We start from the raw sequence: 21,170 nt of genomic DNA on the forward strand, positions 1-21,170 counted from the left end.
CAACTGGTGCGTCAGCATGGCAGAGGAATCACTGAAGGCCTTCCCACACTCAGGGTAGCAGAAGAGCCTCTTCCTCTTTGTGGACCCATTGGTGCTTCAGAACTCTTTCAAATTTCACAATATCCTTCTGATAGGAGGGAGACCAGAATTGTACACAATATTCCAAAAGTGGTCTAAAAAATGTCCTGTGCAACCACAACATAACTTCGCAACTCTAATACTCAGTCAGAGGATTGCGAAAGCTTTCAAATCCCACAAAAAACAAACATGAAAGAATGGAGGGACAAACCGAAATTTTGAGAGTCACCTTGAAAGCATCAATGAGAAATTGGCGGAGGGGGTTTATTGGGGACGCGTTCTCCTTAAATACACTATATACGTATTTCTCTTGTGCTCTTCGTAGTTACTCTGTGCTGCAGTGTGTAGTGGCTCGTTGACATAATGTCCTGATGCAGCTTCGTTTGTGGGTGTTGGGATGATTGCTTCTGCAGTTAAGTATTTGGTTTGTGTGTGTTGTTTTTCTGAAGATGCCAGTTTGAAGTTCCCCATTGACTGTTCGCTCTACTGTGACATCAAGGAATGCCACGTTGCTGTTGTTCTCCTCCCCTTCAAACCAGGAGCCCCCCCCCCCCCACCTTAGACCATAATCTCACGACTTGGAACACCAATATACAGACTAGTCAAAGGCCTCCACTGAAGGCTAAAACACCTAGTCGAAGATTCACTCCACTCCATTTCCCCCATCCAAGAATTCCTGAACACCAAAGACACTGAAATAGAAGAGGATGGAATAATGTTTTTGACATTATTTTTGACATCACAGCCCTGTTCATATCCATGAACATCAACGTGACCAAAGAAAACTGAAGACACTACTCGAAGAACCAAAGACACAAACACCAAAGAGCACCAACTTCGTCAGCAAAGATAGCACTGTCAAGCTCGTGGAACTGTGCCTTACCATCCACTTCATATTCAATAACAAGCCCTACAAACAAATCAACGAAATACCCATGAAACCACCAGCATCAGGAGTCCTAGCAGAAGCAATGATGCAGAGACTCGAACAAACAGCCCTTCCAACGATCCAACCCAAACTTTGAGTCCCCTACAGCGATGACACTTTTGTCATCAAAAAATGAAAGAAATTAGAGGAAACCTATAACACCATCAACAATATCCTTACTGGCATAAATTTCACAAAAGAGGAGAACAACAACAAAGCGCCATTTCTAGGTGTCACAGTGGAGCGAACATTCAATGGTAAATTCAAAACAGCGTCGACCGGAAAACAATGCACGCGAACCAAGAACTTAACTACAGAAGCAATCACCACTACACGTACAAATAAATCTGAATTAGGACACGATTTCAACGAACCACGATACAATGCAGCACCCAGGAACTACGAAGATCAATAAACAACTGTGCAGAGCATTTAAGAAGAACAGATAGCCTATAAACCCCCTGAAATCGGCTTCCCTGACCGGTAATCGAACCCGGGCCACGGCGGTGAAAGCGGCGAATCCTAACCACTAGACCACCAAGGAGATATGCGCACAGCCGGATAGCTCGACTGAAAATTTCTTCCCTTCCCAGAAATCGAATCCGGGCCGTGGTCGGTCGAAGGCTTTCACCTATGTATCCAACAATGTCATTTCTTGTATCCATTGCTCCTGAAGCGGTCTCCTCCACATTGGGGAGACTGGAGACTCCTCGCAGAGTCAAGTCACAGCGCTTGAGGGAACATCTACAGGACACCCGCACCAATCAACCCCATCGCCCTATGGCCCAACATTTCAAACCCCCTCCCACTCTGCCGAGGACATGCAGGTCCTGGGCCTCCTCCATCGCCGCTCCCTCCCCACCCGATGCCTGGAGGATAAACGTCTCATCTTCCGCTTGGGGTCAATTCAACCCCAGGCCATCAATGTGGACTTCATCAGATTCCTCATTTCCCCTCCCCCCACCTTACATCAATTCCAACCTTCCAGCTCAGCGCTGTCCTCATGACCTCGCCTACCTGCCAATCTCCCTCCCCACCTATCCACTCCACCCTCCTCTCTGATCTGTCACCTCCATCCCCACCCCCATTCACCTATTGTACTTTTTGCTACCTTCGGACCAGCACACCCCACCCCCAATTTATCTCGCCACCCCTGGAAGCGTCCTGCCTCTATTCCCGATGAAGGGCTTTTGCCCAAAACGTCGATTTTCCAGCTCCTCGGAAGCTGTCTAATCTGCCGTACTTTTCCAGCACCATTCTGATCTAAATTCTGGTTTCCAGCCTCTGCAGTCTTCACTTTTGCCTCCCCAATAAACCCAGTGTGACGATTTCACATCAACAAACTGACACAAGCAGACACAACGTCTGCAGAAACCCGAGCCACATTACTTTACATTAAAGACATCTGGGAAATGATGTCCGGACAATTCAACCCTCTCAGCATCATGGTAGCCCACAAACCGACCAACACACTTAAACAGGGGCTAATGAACCTGAAATACCCAATACAAACAAGCAGAAAACGAATGTTATTTACAAAATACTATACAAGGAAATATATACATGAACTCTGCCGTACAATTTTCTGTGGCAAGAAATGCTGGGATGAGATAAGGAAGATATTTTCAGCCAAAACGAATCGACACTGACTGGACAGCCATTTAAAACCAACGCTGTTTGCCCAGGGTGGAAGATCCGAAGGGATGTACCGTTTTCTTATTTCCTGAAGATTTACAAAGCTGAGACTGGGTTTTGGTGTTTGTTCGCTTTCCACTCCCAAGAGTGGTTGCGCCGGTGTGATGGGGAAAGTGAAATGTGCCCGTGAGCAGCGTGAGGGGCTATTTCAGCTTTCCCTCATCTGACAGCGCGATGACGTGACTCTGATGTTCTCAGGGACACTTACTGACGCGAGACATTGAAAAGAGTCTCGTTCCTGCAGATCCGTAATTCAAACCGTATGCCGGCTTCAGGACAATGAGAAAGATTAATTGGGGTGTGTGAAGAAGCTGTGAGCTGCATTTCAAACAGGTAGGTGGAGTTAGATGCATCATCCATTGCGCCCGGCCCTGTGCGTATCTAACGCCACCATGCTGCAGAGTTCTGACGTTAACACGGACATGCGCAGCAATGGGAACATTCACAATGTGAACAGCCAAAGATAATCACCGTCACTGCTTCCCTTCTATCGTCCCAACTTTGTGAAACAGTATCTTTCACTGGCAAATAAAACACCTTTGTCCTCAGGTTCCTGCTTCATTTCGATCACGACTTCACGCCCCTCACTGTTCTAGTCTCATTTCCAAACTCTTGGCTCAAAGCCTCAAGAGCAGCTCTGTGGGTATCTGCTTGTTCCACCCTGACAGGCAGTGGATACAGATTCCCGACCAGTCCCAATGTGATTGAAATACTTCAACTCGTCCACTGATTTGCATCTTAAAAAAAAACCGTGGAGCAATCTCCCTTTTCTTTTTGACGACGTTTCTCAACTGTAGTCGGCAGGGTTCACACCTGCGTGGGGGAACCGCAATGGATTTCATGTCCATCGCATTCACCACTCGGCCCATCAATACAGAACCACACTGACAGCTTCATTTCCCAGGTCTCTCTGCCTGTGGAGCTGAGAAAGAGTGAATCATTGCAGAGTTTGTTTGAATCCAATCACTTCACAGGTTTCGAAAGGGTTAAATATCTGCAAATGGCGAGTCTGCGTGTTTCATCCCGAAAGATGAAATGGACGTTCAGTTAAAAACAAGAAGAGAAATTGCAGGAGCAACTCAGCAGGTCAGGCAGCATCCGTGGAAAGAGAATCAGAGACAAAATTTCAGAATTCGTTTTTTTCCTCATCCAGGTACAGCCAAACCTGCTGAGTTTCTCCAGCAGTTTCGCTTTCTGTCTCGCATTCTCAGCATCCGCAGTCCTTCACGTGAGAAATTCAATCAATTCAGAAACCTCTTTGTGCTTCCTCAGTGGAAAAGATTTCCGTTTGGGAAACATTTTCCTGACACCATTAAAAACGTGCACTTTCGCAGCCAAGAAAGCGGTAGGAGCGAGAACAGGAAACACTCCGCCGCTGGGTGGTTTCGAACCACCAAACTTTCGGTTAATAGCCGAACGCGCTGACCAATTGGGCCACAGAGACAAAGCGCAGCGCTAGTCCCACAATGTCTTTGAGGAACCTACTATTCAATTCATAATTCAAACCAACCCGCCCAAAATTGCCATTGTCTTCTATCAGTTTTACTTTTCCATAATAAAACCTTGGACATTCATTATGGAGACATGGAGACAGCCTGATCCCACTATCTGCAGGCACATCCATGTCACGAGGAACGAGCTCTCCTCCACCGGGGCCATCGCCGTCCGAGCCTTTCAGTGTTTTGCCTCTTCCAGAATTTTGTCATTGGCCCCGACCCGAGAAGGGGTTTGAATTCCTGATGTGCAGAGAATTCTTTCAATGTCTCGGGTCAGTTCATGTCCCGGGAATATCAGAGTCAATCAGCCTCTTAAACAAGGGGACGGTGTCTGGACTGTCTCTGCTCAGTCCGTCAGTTCATCCTTCATTCTCCTCTAATTCCACTTCCCAAAGTGTTTCTAAAGATTCACAAAGCTGGAGACTGGGATTTGTGTTTTACTTCCTGAATATTTTGCCAAAACCTCTTCCCCATTGTAACATTTGCATCATGTCCAGGGATGAGCAATTTCCATTTTGTGGAGACATTCCCAAGTTTGGGAATGTTCTCTTTGGATCAAAGAAGGTTAACTGGAGATTTCCAGGCGCTGTTGGCAATGATGGGAGAAGACATAGTGTGAAGTTTTCCTCCTCTCTCTACAAGCTCTTGCAAGGATGCCTGCCTTGAAGAAGTTTTCCTCCTCTCTCTACAAGAATCTCAGGGAGTCCCTCTCCCACTGCAACTCCCAGGTCATTTCCTCTGCACTGAAGCTATTCTACCATTTCGTGAATCAAACTCGCTACCACAGCCACATTTGCTTCAACACTGTCTCCTTGACTTGTCCGGACTTGTCCGATCTGCCTATCTCCTTTTCCACCTATCCACTCCACCCTCTCCTCCTTGACCTATCACCTTCCTCTCCTCCCCCACTCACCCATTGTACTCTATGCTACTCTCTCCCCACCCCCACCCTCCTCTAGCTTATCTCTCCATGCTTCAGGCTCACTGCCTTTATTCCTGGTGAAAGGCTTTTGCCCGAAACGTCGATTTCGCTGCTCGTTGGATGCTGCCTGAACTGCTGTGCTCTTCCAGCACCACTAATCCAGTAATGATCAGAAGAACCTATTTCCACTGACTAGGGTCAGTCACCAGAGGACAGGGATTGAAGTTCTTTATTGGAAAGCAGCATTTGTGTCGAACAAACACAGCGAATACTGCAGAAAGCCAACGGGTCGAGCAGCATCTGTGGAAAGGGAAACAGAGCTGGCGTTTTGAGTGTGCTACGGTTTTTGTTCAGAACTCAGTCTTTTGCCTCTTCCCGAAGTTGGTCCAGGTCTGTGTCTCAATTGACAAACACATGGCAAGTGCAGTGCCGCAATGTGAAATTATAGCCTTTGCTGTTTAAAAAAAAGCAGTGCATTGTTTCCATGGTGATATATTGGAATGTGGAGAAAGTGAGGACGAGAGGTGAAAGTCGAAAAATGTGGCACTGGAAAAGCACAACAGGTCAGGTAGCATCTGAGGAGCAGGACAGGGAACAAGCCCTTCATCAGGAATGATGTATGGATGTACGAAGGGGTCTCAGAGTCCCTCCACACCAGTCAATGCCAGTTGTCGGGCAGATGCAGCAGGCAATGAGCAAGGCAAGTGATATATTACGAAGAGGAATTGAGTTCAGAAGTGGGGTCATTGAACATATTCAAGGCTAAGTTCATCTGAGTTTTGAACAGCAAAGAAGTGGATGCTTATGGAGCGAGGTAAGAAAATGGTTTTAAGACCAGTACAGGTCAGTCACAGAGTCAGACAGCACTGAACAGACCCTTCATCCAACTAGTCCATGCTGAGTATGTTATCAAACTAAACTCTTCGCACCTACCAGTGTTTGGCCCATAAACCTTCGAACCTTTCGTATTCATGTACTTATCCAAATGTCTTTTAAACGTTGTAACTGTACGTGTATAAAATCATGAGGGGCATGGATAGGATAAATAGACAAAGTCTTTTCCCTGGAGTGGGGGAGTCCAGAACGAGAGGGCATGGGTTTTGCGTTAGAGGGGAAAGATACAAAAGATATCTAAGGGGCAACTTTTTCACGCTGAGGATGGTACGTTTATTGAATGATCTGCCAGAGGAAGTTGTGAAGGCTAGTCCGATTGCAGCATTTAAAAGGCATTTGGGTAGGTGTATGAATACGAAGGGTTTGGAGGGATATGGGGCCGTGTGCTGTCAGGTGGGACAAGATTGGGTTGGGATAGTTGGTCGGCATGGACAAGTTGGACCAAACAGTCTGTTTCTGTGCTGTACATCTCTATCTCAATGTTAAACATACTCAGTGACCTGGCCTCCACAGTTTTCTGTGACAATGAATTCCATAGATTCACCACTCTCTGGCTAAAGAAATTGCTCCTCATCTCCATTCTCCCTTTATGCTTAGGCTATGCCCATGGGTATTAGTCTCTTCTCCCAATGAAAACATCTTCCCAATGTCCACTCTGTCCAGACCGTTCAATGTTCTGTCCGTTTCAGTTAGATCTCCCTTGAATGTGGGCCTGTTAATCAGCATGAACCAAACCCTTCAGGATGAGGACATCTGTGATTAGATTCAACAAAGTGAGAATGGAGGGTGAGAGTGTGGGATGGAGATTTTCAGCTTTTAGAGAATAAGGTAGGAAAGAAAGTTTGATATAAATTAGAATTGATCAGATGAGCTTATGGGCCAAGAGTAGTGGATAGAGCTTAATTTAGACAAATATGAGCTGTTGCATTTTGATGAGGCAACTCAGGGCAGGACCTGTGTGGTTAATGGTCAATTAATGGAATTCTGTGCTCAAGGAAGCAGTAGAGGGAGCTTCATTAAGACACTGTTGGATGGGTTTTCTGCGTGGTAAGGGAATTAAGGGAAGTTGGGATATTGCAATTGGGAGGAGCTGAGACGATTGATCGATCCGCCATGATTTTAATGAATGGCGGAGCAGGGTCGATGGACCAAATGGCCTACTCCCTCTATTACTTTGAAACTATAACCCTGCGTTTCCCATGGCTAACCCACCTAACCTGCACATCCCTGGACACTGGGCAATTTAGCATGGCCAATCCAAATCAAAGCGAGTGAGCAATGTAGTGATTTGGAAACCAAATACCAGAGAATGATAGAAAGGGACAAGGAGAAGAAATGTATGAGCAATCAAAACTGGATTCCAACCATCACAGAAAGTAAAACTAAAAGCTCAGTATGTGAATGTTATTGCATTGTAACAAAAGCGAATTAATTGACAGCACACATTGAAGAGAATAATTGTGATCTGAGACCCCTTACAGAGATATGGCTTCAGAATGACAAGGATTGGATCCGGAATATCGAGGGGATACGTGGCATTCAAGTCGAGTGAGGAGCTCAGTAACGGTAGAGGGTGGGCCCTGCTAATCAAAGCACTGATAACATGGTAGTCTGGTGTCAGCTCGGATTTCAGGTCCTGATTTCTCTGTCCTCTGATCTCCCTCTTCCCACAGAGTTAAATGTTGTCTGTTCTCAGCTCTGCTCGATTTCTGCTGAAGCTTTGACCGCCTTTTACACATTCTGGAGCAATGAAATATTCTGAGCCTCCTGGAAATGACACATTATCTATACCCCTCCTGATTTTAAAAATCTCTAAAGTTATCTGTCAACTTCCTCGGCTCAATTGGAAAAATGTCCCAGCTTCTTCTTAATTCAAACCCTCCATTCCCTGCAACACGCTGGTAAAGTCGGGAATAGGTAATTGCCTCAAATCACATAAATGTACTGTCTGAAACAATCTAGCTGTGTTCGGGCCTGAGATATTGAGAGTCCCTGGTGTAAGTAATTACGAATACAATAATTTTGGTTCACAGAATTGAACAATCACTTTGCAACAAAGGGATCTACATTGATAAGGAGGTTTGGTCATTTCTAGGGTAAGTGAACAGTTTGTAGATCAGGGAGATGAAATTCCAGACACTTGGGAAGGGCAAGAAATGAATATGATAAATAAGACAAAGAACTGTGGATGCTGGAAATCTGAAACAAAATCTGAGAGCACTGGAAAACTCAGCAGGACTGGAAGCATCTGTGGAGAGAAAGCAGAGTTAAAGTTTCGAGTCCACAACTCCTCTTCAGGATTCGGAAATAGTTTGTGAGAACCCCTTAAGTCATCTGTCCAGCTTTAAGACCATAATACACAGGAGCAGGATGAAGCCATTTGGCCCATTGAGTCTGCTCCACCAGTCGATCATGGATGATATATTTTTCTATCCCATTCTGCTGCCCTCTCCTCATAACCCCTTACTAATCAAGAACCTATCTCTGTCTTAAATGTCCTCAATGACTTGACATCCTCAACCCTTCTCCTAGTGGAAACATCATCTCCACGTCCACATTGTCCAGCCATAGAGTAGCACAGCGCTGCCTGACCCACTGTGATCTCCAGCATTTGTTGTTTTCAGGAAGGATTCCAACATCCACAACAACGCGCTTCTAAATTTTGTACCCAGTTGGTTAGCTCTCCCTGGATCCCGTGAGATTTAATCTTACTCAACAATCCACTGTGTGGTACAATTAACAAAGTTCCCAGCCCCCACCTCTTTCTGCACACATGGGCAGCACGATGGATCAGTGGTTTGCACTGCTGCCTTACAGCGCCAGGGATCCACTTTCGATTCCAGCCTTGGGGCGACTCTCTGTGTGGAGTTTGCACATTCTCCCTGCCGTGTCTGCTGGGTGTCCTCCGGGTGCTCTGGATTCCTCCCAACATCTAAAGGTGTGCAGTTTCGGGAGAAGTGGCCATACTAAATGGGTCCATAGTGTGCAGTAAGTGTAGTGGAATGGGCTAGGGGAATGTGTCCACATGGGTTCCGCTTTGGATGGTCGGTGTGGACTTGGGCTGAATGGCGTGTTTCCACATTGCAGGAATTCTACGTGGCATTCCCCCAACTCCAGAGTCTCGGCACTCTTGGTTTTTCCCATGGACAGTGTGGGGGAGGGAAACAATGTTTTACACGGGAGTAAGGTTCAGTGAGTGTGAAGCTAAAAGTAAACGCAGTGCTTGAGCTGTTTTCCCGGTATACCAGAAGGTGAGGGGTGATCTTACAGACGTTTATAGAATCATGCGAGGCATGGATAGGGTAAATAGACAAGGTCATTTCCCTGGGTTGGGAGAACTCCAGAACAGGAGGATAATATGTTTGGGGTGAGGGAGGCAAGTGTAAGGAATGATCTGCCGGAGGAAGTGATGGATGTAGGTCCAATTATAACATTTAAAAGGCATCTGGATGGGTATATGAATAGGAAGAGTTCAGAGGGATATGGCCAAATGCTGGTAAGTGAGACGAGATTAATTTAGGCTATCTGGTTAGCACGGATAAGTTGGACTGAAGGACCTGTCTCTGTGCTGTGTATCTCTGTGACTCTGGCTTGCCCGCAATGTGTTCAGTTTCTGTCTAGTGTCGGTGTCAATGCCTTGATATCTCATTTCCTCCATCTCCCCACTTCCACCTCCCCAGATGTTAACCATTTCTTGTCTGGTTGTTTCTCAAGAAGCTGCATTGAAGGTTCATCCTGAATTGACACTTTTTTTTGCTTCCCAAAATCAGACTTACTCACTCCTACATATCGTGAAAGATACTAACTTTCAGGTGGAGGTATCCAAAATTCAGAGGTGTCTATCTAGATGTTTTCATTTTTCGGTCTCTGTCAGATACTGTACCAGTACCGTCGGGACGATTAGTTTGAGCGGTGAGAATAGAGGGGTGAGAGGGGGTGGGATGGTGCTTTCAATTTTGTAGAAAAAGAAAAGAATGTTCTGCAGAAAGTAGAATTGCTTGTTTGGAATTTCTAACCTGGACTGACAGTAATTGACTCTTGTAATCTCTTTTTACAGATTATTTGAAGATCTGAAGACGGACGTTTCAATATCAATAGATGAAGAGCTTTGCCTGAAACATTGACTCTGCTGCTCCTCAGATGCTGCCTGATCCGCTGTGCTTTGACTCTGACTCTCCAGCATTTGCAGTCCTCAATTTCACGTCAATATCTGGCAGTCAATGAATCCATCGGGACTATAACAATTTTCGACTATGATTCTGTGAGAAGGAACCAAGCTTTTTGGTTCCTCTATCAGTACGTTTTCAGCATCAGTGAGACTGGAAGAGAGACCCTACTGTTGCAGCACTCTGATTGGGGAGCCAGTAAAAGTTATACAGACTGGGAAGAGGAATTCACGGCAGGGAGGTGCTGTACACGCGTTTGTGTGCAGCTGAAGCTTCGGTCATGGAGAAACCCAAGGAATCCCGTCCCGTGGAGGAACCATGTAAATGTTGCGACTGTGGGAAAGGCTTCCGTTTCCCATCTGACCTGGAGACTCATGGGCGCAGTAACACCGGGGTGAGACTGTTCTCTTGCTCCGATTGCGGGAATACCTTCAGCAATTCCTCTGTACTGCAGAGGCACCAGTGGGTCCACACAGGCGAGAGGCCATTCTCCTGCCCCGAATGCGGGAAGGGCTTCAGCTATTTCCTCCGTCCTGCTGACCCACCGCCGGGTCCACATATTGGAGAAGCCCTTCAGCTGCTCGAAGTACGGGTAGGCCTTCAATGATACCTCTGCCTTGCTGAGGCACCAGCGGGTCCACACCGGGGAGAGCCCGTTCTCCTGCCTCAAGTGTGGGAAGCGCTTTACCCCGGCATCCCACCTTCGGGTCCATCCGGGGGAGAGGCCCTTCCCCTGCCCAGAGTGCGGGATGGCCTTCAGCAATTCCTCCCACCTGCTGAGGCACAGGTGGGGCCATACCGGGGAGAGGCCGTTCACCTGCCCCGAGTGGAAGCGGAGGATCTCATCATTCTGTACCTTGCAGAAACACCAGCGGGCGCACCAGTGCTCCCAACAATCTGATTCTGCTGGTGAAGCTGCTGTGGGCCACTGCGAGGACTGAACCCCTGCACATTCTGACAGTGCTTATAATGGGAGAGCCGGTCGGATTTTTTTGTTTTATGCCATCGTGCTCCCCCACCCCTGCAACTTTGCTTCCAGTGGGCGCTGCTGCTCGTTGATACCAGCAGCTGTTCTCTTTAGTTTTTTCTTGTCCAGTTAAATAATTATTGACTTTGTCTAGAAACGAGCTCTAGTCTGTAAGAAAAGCTGAATACTTCAGGGTGTCCATTCGCATTCAACAGTGACTTAGAAATTAAATTTATGGTTATGTGCCTGTGAACAACTCATCATCGAAGGATTGCCCAACCGCTTGGCACTCGATTGCTGGAAACGGTTGGCTTGAATTGATAATTTAAAAAATTCTATTCCTTAATTTACCCCTTAAGTTTCTGTCTCGGAGATGGTGGAGGACTTGATCAAAGGGATTAAATCATTGCTATTAACTGGATCATCTTGTTTAATTTTGCATGAGTAAATTTGCGGTATTCATAATTGTTTGTTTTTGTCTAACTTATAATTCCGGTGTGCAAGATCTGTTCATCAAGTGTGGTTCACTTCACGAAACTGCTGTGGGTCACTCCCAGGATTGAGCCCCTGTGTATTCTGACAGTGTGTGTGCAGTGGGAGAGTCAGTGGGCTTTTTTGTTTTATGGTCTCGCCCCGCCCAGCCCCGCCGCCAACTGCTTCCATTGGGCGTTGCTGCTTGTTGAGCCCAGGAGGTGTTCTCTTGAGATTCTCCTGTCCAGTTAAAGAATTGTTGGCTTTTTCTGGGAATGAGAAACAGCCTGTAAGAAATGGCTGAATACTTTGGGGTGTCTATTCACATTCAGCAGTGACTTTTAAATTAGATTTACAGTTACGTGTCTGTGAAACAGTCATCGTCCAAGGATTGCACAAAGGCTTGGCAATCCATTGTTGGAAACTGTTTGCTTGAATTGCTAAGTTAAAAAAAAAATTCTTTCTTAATTTGCCGCTTAAGTTTCTGTCTCTGAGATGGTGGGGGACCTGATCAAAGGTTTTAAATAATTGCTATTAATTAGATTATCTTATTTACCTTTGCCCTAGAACATTTGCTGCATTTATATTTGTTGTTTTTTGTTTAAATTATAATGTTGATGAGCAAGATCTGTTCTTCATCAAGTCTGTTTGGAACAGTTGAGAAATTGAGGGACATTGCATGTTTTAATTTCATTGTGTTGTGAATCTAGTGACAGTGACATTCATTTGTATTGGGTTGCTTACCCTTAGTTGTCGTGTCAACCACCCCAACTATTCACTATGGTAGTGAGTTCCACTGAGGTTTTTCATGAAATCCTTAGGAGAGAATTGTAAGGGAAAATGTTGACGAGGGCAGAATATAGGGTCTTAACTGCAAAAGCCAGGAAGACATTCGACAAAGTAAATCCATGACAATGTCGGGATAAATAAGGAACTTTGACAGCAATGAAGAGGTCACACGTCAGAGTTCAAGATAATGGTCGTGACAAAAATAAAAAGTACTCTGCAGATATTGGATATAGTAATTAAGCAAGTTTCTAGATGCTGTAGTTGGTTGAAAACGATAACGTAAGAGATGAAATAACCAAAAGCACGAATGTAATTTGAGGTCGGTAACCGTAAAGCAGGATTGTGGATCAGTTTAAAGTAGGCCTTCATCAGTTCGGGAATTGAGTATAGATGTTGGCAAGTTATGTTGTAGGTATACAGGACGTTGATGAGGCTGCACCTGGAATATTGTGATCAGTTTTGGTCCCCTTGGTGTTCTGACTTCTGACTTCTTCAACTCTGGGTTTGTGTTGAACTTGATGGGATACTTTGTCCAACTCAGAATGTTTAAACAGGGATTCATTTGAAACTTTTCAGGAGGTGAGCACAACAAGATTGAACTATTCAAAGTTACTTGGACTCTATTTAAAACTTACATCAGGACCAGTAGTCAGAGACACATACAGCATGGAAACAGACCCTTCGGTCCAACTTGTCCATGCTGACCTGATATCCTAAACTAATCTAGTCCCATTTGACAACACCTGACCCATATACTCTGGCAGCTCATTTCATATAAGTGCCACCCTCTGCATGAAGAAGTCGTCCCTTTAATATATTTCGCCTCCCACCCTAAACATATGCCCTCTAGTGCTGGACTCCCCCATCCCAGGGAAAAGACCTTGTCTAATACCCTGTCCGTGCCCCTCATGATTTTGTAACCTCGATTAGGTCACTCCTCTGCCTCTGATGCTGCAGTGAAAACAGTACCAGCCTATTCAGTCTCTTCCTGTAGCTCAAACCCTCCAACCCCCAGTAACATTCCTGTAAATCGTTTCTCAAGGAGAATTCAACGTTTCAGTCCTGAAGAAGGGTTAATACCCAAAACGCTGACTGATCCACATCCTGGTGCTGCCTGGCTTGCTGCATTCTCCCAACCTCCTACTTGCCGACTTCGTTTTGCAATATGTAGTGGCTCAGTGTTTACCACTGCAGCCTCACAGCGCCAGGGACCCAGGTTTGATTCCAGCCTTGGCTGACTGTCTGTGAGGAGTTTGCACATTCTCACAGTGTGTGCGTGGGTTTTCTCTGGGTGATCCTGTTTTCTTCCAAAGTCCAAAGATGTTCAGGTCATGTGGATTGGTCATGCTTAATTGCCCATAGAGTGAGGCACATTAGTCAGAGGGAAATGGGTCTGGATGGGTTACTCTTCGGAGGGTCGATGTGGACTTGTTAGGACAAATGGCCTGTTTCCACACTGTAGCTAATCTCATCTGCACTACTTTTGTCACTAACGAGTGGCTGAGTAGACTCGACGGGCCGAATGGCCTAACTTCTGCTCCGATGGTCTTGCGGTCTTACGTTTCTCTGGATCATTTCATTTGGCAATGTGCAGTCCCTGGCTCAATGAGCAGCAGCTTCCAATGAAAACAAAGCTCATATGATGGTTGAACTCCTCCAGAGTGGAAACAGGTCCTTCAGCCCAACACATCTGCACTGATTCTCCGAAGACTAACCTACTCAGATCCATTTTCCTACACTCCATAAATTGCACACAGACCCCCAAGGGTAGAAGCATTCCTCGGTTCCTGTTGCCATGAGGCAGCAGTACTAACCCTGAGCCAACATGAGATTGTGGTTCTGGGGGGTGGGGGGAGGCAATTGCAGTCCAGCAGAAAACACAAACAGCCCACATACTCTCCCACTGCACTCACTGTCAGAACTGACAGGAGTTTCAGTCCTTGAGGGTGACAAAAGGCAGCGTCACTGGTTGGATCTGATTGCTGGGAGCGCTGGTGCCCCTGCTGGTGCTTCTGCAAGTTACAGGAAAACATGAACCTCTTCCCACACTCGGGCCAGCTGAAGGGCCTCTCCCCGGTGTGGACACACTGGTGCTTCGGCAGGGAGGAGGAATTGCTGAAGGACTTTCCGCCCTCAGGGCAGCCGAAAGGCCTCCCCCACTCCGCCCCCATCCCCCCGTGTGGACCAGCTGGTACTTCAGCAGTGTGGAGGAGCGGGTAAAGCCCTTCCGCACTCGGACAAGAGAACAGCTTCTCCCCGGTGTGGACGGACTGGTGCATCAGCAGGGCTGAGCAATTGATGAAAGCCTTCCTGCACTTAGGCAACTGAACGACCTCTCCCCCATGTGGACCCACCAATGGGCCACCATGTCGGAAGAAAGAGCAAAGCCCTTCCTGCACTCGGGGCAGAAGAACGGCTTCTCCTCAATATGGACCCACTGGTGTCTCAGCAGGTGGGAAGAACTGCTGAAGGCCATCTCGCACTTGGGGCCGGAGAACAGCCTTCCCCGGTGTGGACCAACTGGTGCGTCAGCAGGGCAGAGGAATCACTGAAGGCCTTCACACACTCAGGGCAGCAGAACGGCCTCTTCCCCCCTGTGGGCCCATTTTTGCTTCAGTGCCCTCTCAAATCTCACAATATCCTTCTGATAGGAGGGAGACCAGAATTGCACACAATATTCCAAAAGTGGTCTATAAAATGTCCTGTACAGCCACAACATAACTTCTCAACTCCAATACTCAGTCAGAGGATTGCGAAAGCTTTCAAAACCCACACAAAACAAACAGGAAAGAATGGAGGGATAAACCGAATTTTTGAGAGTCAGTTTGAAAGCATCAATGAAAAATCGGTGGACTGCGTTTATTGGAACAATTCTTCCGCCGCCTCCGCCTCCAAGCTTACTTTCACAATCAGGACTCCCGCCCACCTTCCGAGGACCCCTTCGCCCACCTCCAACACACTGCATCCACCTGGACACCCCGCGCTGGCCTATTACTTGCCCTCGACCTCTTCATTTCCAACTGCCGCCGGGACATTAACCGCCTCAACCTGTCGTCCCCCCTCCCCCACTCCAATCTCTCACCCTCACAACGCGCAGCCCTCCAATCCCTCTGCTCCAATCCCAACCTCACCATTAAGCCAGCGGATAAAGGGGGCGCAGTGGAAGTCTGGTGCACTGACCTCTACACCGCTGAAGCCAAACGCTAACTCGAGGACAACTCTTCCTACTGCTCCCTCGACCATGACCCCACCCCTCATCACCAAACCATCATCTCCCAGACCATACAGAACCTCATCACCTCAGGAGATCTCCCACCCACAGCTTCCAACCTCATAGTCCGGGAACCCCGCACTGCCCGGTTCTACCTCCTTCCCAAGATCCACAAGCCTGACCACCCTGGCCGACCCATTGTCTCAGCATGCTCCTGCCCCACTGAACTCATCTCTACCTACCTTGACACTGTCCTAACCCCCCTAGTGCAGGAAATCGCCACATACGTTCGAGACACCACCCACGCCCTCCACCTCCTCCAAGACTTCCGTTTCCCCGGCCCCCAACGCCTTATCTTCACCATGGATATCGAATCCCTCTACACCTCCAGTTGACATGACCAGGGCCTCCAATCCCTCCGTTTTTTCCTCTCCAGACGTCCCCAACAGTACCCTTCCACTGACACTTTCATTCGTTTGGCCGAACTGGTCCTCACCCTTAACAATTTCTCCTTTGAATCCTCCCACTTCCTCCAGACCAAAGGCGTAGCCATGGACACACGTATGGGCCCCAGCTATGCCTGTCTCTTTGTTGGCTATGTAGAGCAGTTGATCTTCCGTAATTACACCGGCACCACTCCCCACCTCTTCCTCCGCTACATTGATGACTGCATTGGCGCCACCTCGTGCTCCCGCAAGGAGGTTGAGCAATTCATCAACTTCACCAACACATTCCACCCTGACCTTAAATTTACCTGGACTATCTCTGACACCTCGCTCCCCTTCCTGGACCTCTCCATCTACATTAGTGACGACCGACTTGACACTGACATTTTTTACAAACCCACCGACTCCCATAGCTACCTGGATTACACCTCTTACCACCCGACCTCTTGCAAAAATGCCATCCCGTATTCCCAATTTCTCCGCCTCCGCCGTATCTGCTCCCAGGAGGACCAGTTCCACCATAGAACACACCTGATGGCTTCCTTCTTTAGAGACCGCAATTTCCCTTCCCACGTGGTTAAAGATGCCCTCCAAAGCATCTCGTCCACATCCCGCACCTCCGCCCTCAGACCCCACCCCTCCAACGGTAACAAGGACAGAACGCCCCTGGTGCTCACCTTCCACCCTACAAACCTTCGCATCAACCAAATCATCCGCTGACAATTCCGCCACCTCCAAAAAGACTCCACCACCAGGGATATATTTCCCTCCCCACCCCTTTCCGCCTTCCGCAAAGACCGTTCCCTCCATGACTACCTGGTCAGGTCCACACCCCCCTACGACCCAACCTCCCATTCTGGCACTTTCCTCTGCCACCGCAGGAACTGTAAAACCTGTGCCCACACCTCCTCCCTCACCTCTATCCAAGGCCATAAAGGAGCCTTCCACATCCATCAAAGTTTCACCTGCACATCCACTAATATCATTTATTGTATCTGTTGCTCCCGATGTGGTCTCCTCTACATTGGGGAGACTGGGCGCCTCCGAGAAGAGCGCTTTAGGGAACATCTCCAAGACACCCGCACCAATCAGCCAAACCGCCCCGTGGCCCAACATTTCAACTCCCCCTCCCACTCTGCCGAGGACATGGAGGTCCTGGGCCTCCTTCACCGCCGCTCCCTCACCACCAGACGCCTGGAGGAAGAACGCCTCATCTTCCGCCTCGGAACACTTCAACCCCAGGGCATCAATGTGGACTTCAACAGCTTCCTCATTTCTCCTTCCCCCACCTCATCCGAGTTTCAAACTTCCAGCTCAGTAACTCTCTCCTTGACTTGTCCGGACTTGTCCGACATGCCTATCTTCTTTTCCACCTATCCACTCCACCCTCTCCTCCTTGACCTATCACCTTCCTCTCCTCCCCCTCTCACCTATTGTACTCTATGCTACTTTCTCCCCACCCCCACCCTCCTCTAGCTTATCTCTCCACGCTTCAGGCTCACTGCCTTTATTCCTGATGAAGGGCTTTTGACCGAAACGTCGATTTCGCTGCTCGTTGGATGTTGCCTGAACTGCTGTGCTCTTTCAGCACCACTAATCCAGGAATGCGTTTATCGGGTAGCCGTTCTCCTTAAATACACTATATACGTATTTCTCTTGTGCTCTTCGTCGTTTCTTTGTGCTGCAGTGTTCAGTGGCTCGTTGAAATACTGTCCCGATGAAGCTTCGTTTGTGGGTGTTGGGATGATTGCTTCTGTGGTTAATTTACTTGGTTTGTATGTGTTGTTTTTCTGAAGATGCCAGTTTGAAGTTCCCCATTGACTGTTCGCTCTACTTTGACATCTAGGAATGGCACTTTGTTGTTGTTCTCCTTCTCTTCAAACCAGGAGCCCCCCCTTAGACCATCGTCTCACGACTTGGAACACCATTATACAGACTTGTCAAAGGCCTCCACTGAGGACTAAAACACCAAGTCGAAGATTCACTCCACTCCATTTATCCCATCCAAGAATTCCTGAACACCAAAGACACTAAGATAGAAGAGGATGGAATAATGTTGTCCTTTGACAGAACAGCCCTGTTCACATCCATTAACATCAACGTGGCTAAAGAAAACTGAAGACACTTCTCGAAGAACCAAAGACACAAACACAGCACCAACTTCATCAGCAAACATAAAACTGTCAACCTCGTGGAGCTGTGCTTTACCACCCACTTCATATTCAGTAACAAGCCCTACAAACAAATCAACGAAATACCCATGATACCACCAGCAGCATCAGGATTCCTAGCAGAAGCAATAATGCAGAGACTCGAACAAACAGCCCTTCCAACGATCCAACCCAAACTTTGGGTCCGCTACAGCGATGACACTTTTCTCATCAAAAAATGAAACAAATTAGAGGAAACCTACAACACCATCAACAATCTCCTTACTGGCATAAAATTCACAACAGAGGAGAACAACAACAAAATGCCATTTCTAGATGTCACAGTGGAGCGAACAGTCAATGGTAAATTCAAAACAGCGTCTACAGGAAAACAATGCACGCGAACCAAGAACTTAACTACAGGAGCAATCACCCCTACACATACAAACATATCTGATTCAGGGCACTATTTCAACGAGCCACGGCACACTGCAGCACCCAGGAACTACGAAGATCAATAAATAACTGTACAGAGCATTTAAGAAGAACGGGGAGCGTATAAAACCCTTGAAAACAGATTCCCTGACTGGGAATCGAACCCGGGCCGCGGCGGTGAGAGCGCCGAATCCTAACCACTAGACCACCAGGGAGATGCAAGCCCCGCCTGATAGCTCTACTGAAAATTACTTCCCTGCCCGGAAATGGAATCCGCGCCATGGTCGGTCGAAGGCTTTCACCTGTGTATCCAACGATGTCATTTCTTGTATCCATTGCACCTGATGCAGTCTCCTCGACATTGGGGAGACTGGAGACTCCTCGCAGAGTCAAGTCACAGCGCTTGAGGGAACATCTCCAGGACACCCGCACCAATCAACCCCATCGCCCTATGGCCCAACATTTCAAACCCCCTCCCACTCTGCCGAGGACATGCAGGTCCTGGGCCTCCTCCATCGCCGCTCCCTCCCCACCCGATGCCTGGAGGATGAACGCCTCATCTTCCGCTTGGGGTAAATTCAACCCCAGGCCATCAATGTGGACTTCATCAGTTTCCTCATTTCCCCTCCCCCTACCTTACCTCAATTTTTTTTTAGATTACTTACACTATAATCTCTTGCTATATATTCTGTGTCTTACCATCCCACTCAACAGCTACCTGATGAAGGAACCGCGCTCCAAAACCGAGTGCTTCCAACTAAACCTGTTGGACTATACCCTGGTGTTTGTGTCATTTTAAAACTTTGTTTCCAGTGAATACAGCCCGCACCTCCCTCTGTTGCCAGTAAACTTTGCAATGCCAATGAAACAATAAACCTGCAGTCCTAAAAAATTTACAATTTCGAACAATACCATCTACTCATTCACTGTTCCTTCTGAGACACGACATTGGAAACTCGGTGCTGGTGGCTGAAAGAAATAAGAAGCTGTTGGATCTCACAGCTTTCAATGAGAGTTTAAGGCTGACGGAAAGTTCAGGTAACCTTCACTGCGACCCAACTTTGTTGCAGCTTCAGATCTCCACATCATAAGGCGTACAAAAACTAGCTTTTCTAAAAAAAAAGCACCTCAAGCTCAAAGTGCACACGCTCACCCCCACTCCTCCCACCACACTGCCTTCATTATTGGTTAGTTGAGTTGTCCCTTTGTAACTGGATCCTTCGTACAGCCGGGTAAAGCATGCAGCTGGGACGACTGAGTGAATCCTTTCCCGCAACGGCAGTTTCCATCACTGAAAAGGACATGAGTGAATCAGACGTGTTTTTGCCCTCTGAAAATGGTTTCATCCTTAGATTCTGAAGTCCAGATGACTGACCGAATCCCAATTCTGCCATCTGCCGCGACGGGATTCGAACCTGAGTGTCCCCAGAGCTGGGTTGTTAGCGGCGCTCGGCCATCGCTCCTTCCATCGCCCCTGCGATGGCACGTGAACGCGCTGGTGCCTCCGCAGGTGGGAGGAGCAGGTGAAGCCCTTCCGGCACTGACAGCAGGTGAGCAGCCTCTCTCCGGTGCGGACCCACTGGTGGGTCAGCAGGACAGCTGACTGAGTGAACCCCCTCCCGTACATGGGGCACATGAATGGCTTCTCTCACTTGTGGACCCACTGGTGCGTCTCCAGATGGCTGATCCGACTGAAGCCCTTCCTGCACACCGAGCAGGTGAATTGCCTCTCCCCGCAGTGAATACGTCTTTGGGTTTCCAACACGGATGGGGAAGGGAATCCTTTCCCTCAGTCCCCACATATCCACAGTTTCCCCATTGGGGGAGCTTTCCTTGTGTTGGTCTGTGTTTGAAATTACAATCAGAACGGGGACATAGTCTATCCCCACCGTCAGGGATGAGACTTTGATTCCCCCAAGCTGAGTAAATGGTGTGAAGCACTTTTCACAGTCAGCGCACTGAATCTCCCTCACTCTCTGTCTCAGTATTCTTCCTGCCACACCAGTGTCCAAAATCTCTCAAGCAAACAAAAGCAACCATGTCTTCTTGATTGGAATGGCTGCTGATATTCAAGTCCCAATGAATCAAGTGGCTCTGTCAGAAGTTGATGTATCATTTGTTTTCAGATTTCTTTCGGCATGTCTTCCTGCAAAAAAAATCACAAAATAAGTGGTCATTGTCAGTACACTTTAACGAACATAACATAGGTGGCAGTTCGTGTAGTTTGCCAGATGCCTGCTGATCACATAATACCCAGCACACAGAAACCTGAAATCCCTCATTCATCCAGATCGGCTCAGGTGTGTTTAGAGGAAAACTTCATTCAAATCTAATCTAATCTAATATTAAACTAAATACGTGTACATATATATATATATCAATATGCCAATCCTGTCAATGCGGCTCAGTTCCATGAGAAACTACACTTTTAATTGTGAACATGAGGAAAAAAGCAATCATTTTCCAGGTTGCAAACTGCATATGTGACAAACTGAGGGAATACACAAGGAAAATACCTAAAA

General features: G+C 47.5%; 1 non-coding gene across 1 annotated transcript; it reads right to left on the reverse strand.

The window, feature by feature from the left end:
* Positions 1-18,791: 18,791 nt before the first annotated feature.
* trnae-cuc (transfer RNA glutamic acid (anticodon CUC)) lies at positions 18,792-18,863 on the reverse strand. Its single transcript has one exon. It is a non-coding gene; the product is annotated as a tRNA-Glu (tRNA).
* Between the last annotated feature and the right edge of the window lie 2,307 nt (positions 18,864-21,170).

The sequence above is a fragment of the Chiloscyllium punctatum genome, chromosome 36 (genome assembly GCF_047496795.1).
Source record: "Chiloscyllium punctatum isolate Juve2018m chromosome 36, sChiPun1.3, whole genome shotgun sequence".
NCBI lineage: Eukaryota > Metazoa > Chordata > Chondrichthyes > Orectolobiformes > Hemiscylliidae > Chiloscyllium > Chiloscyllium punctatum.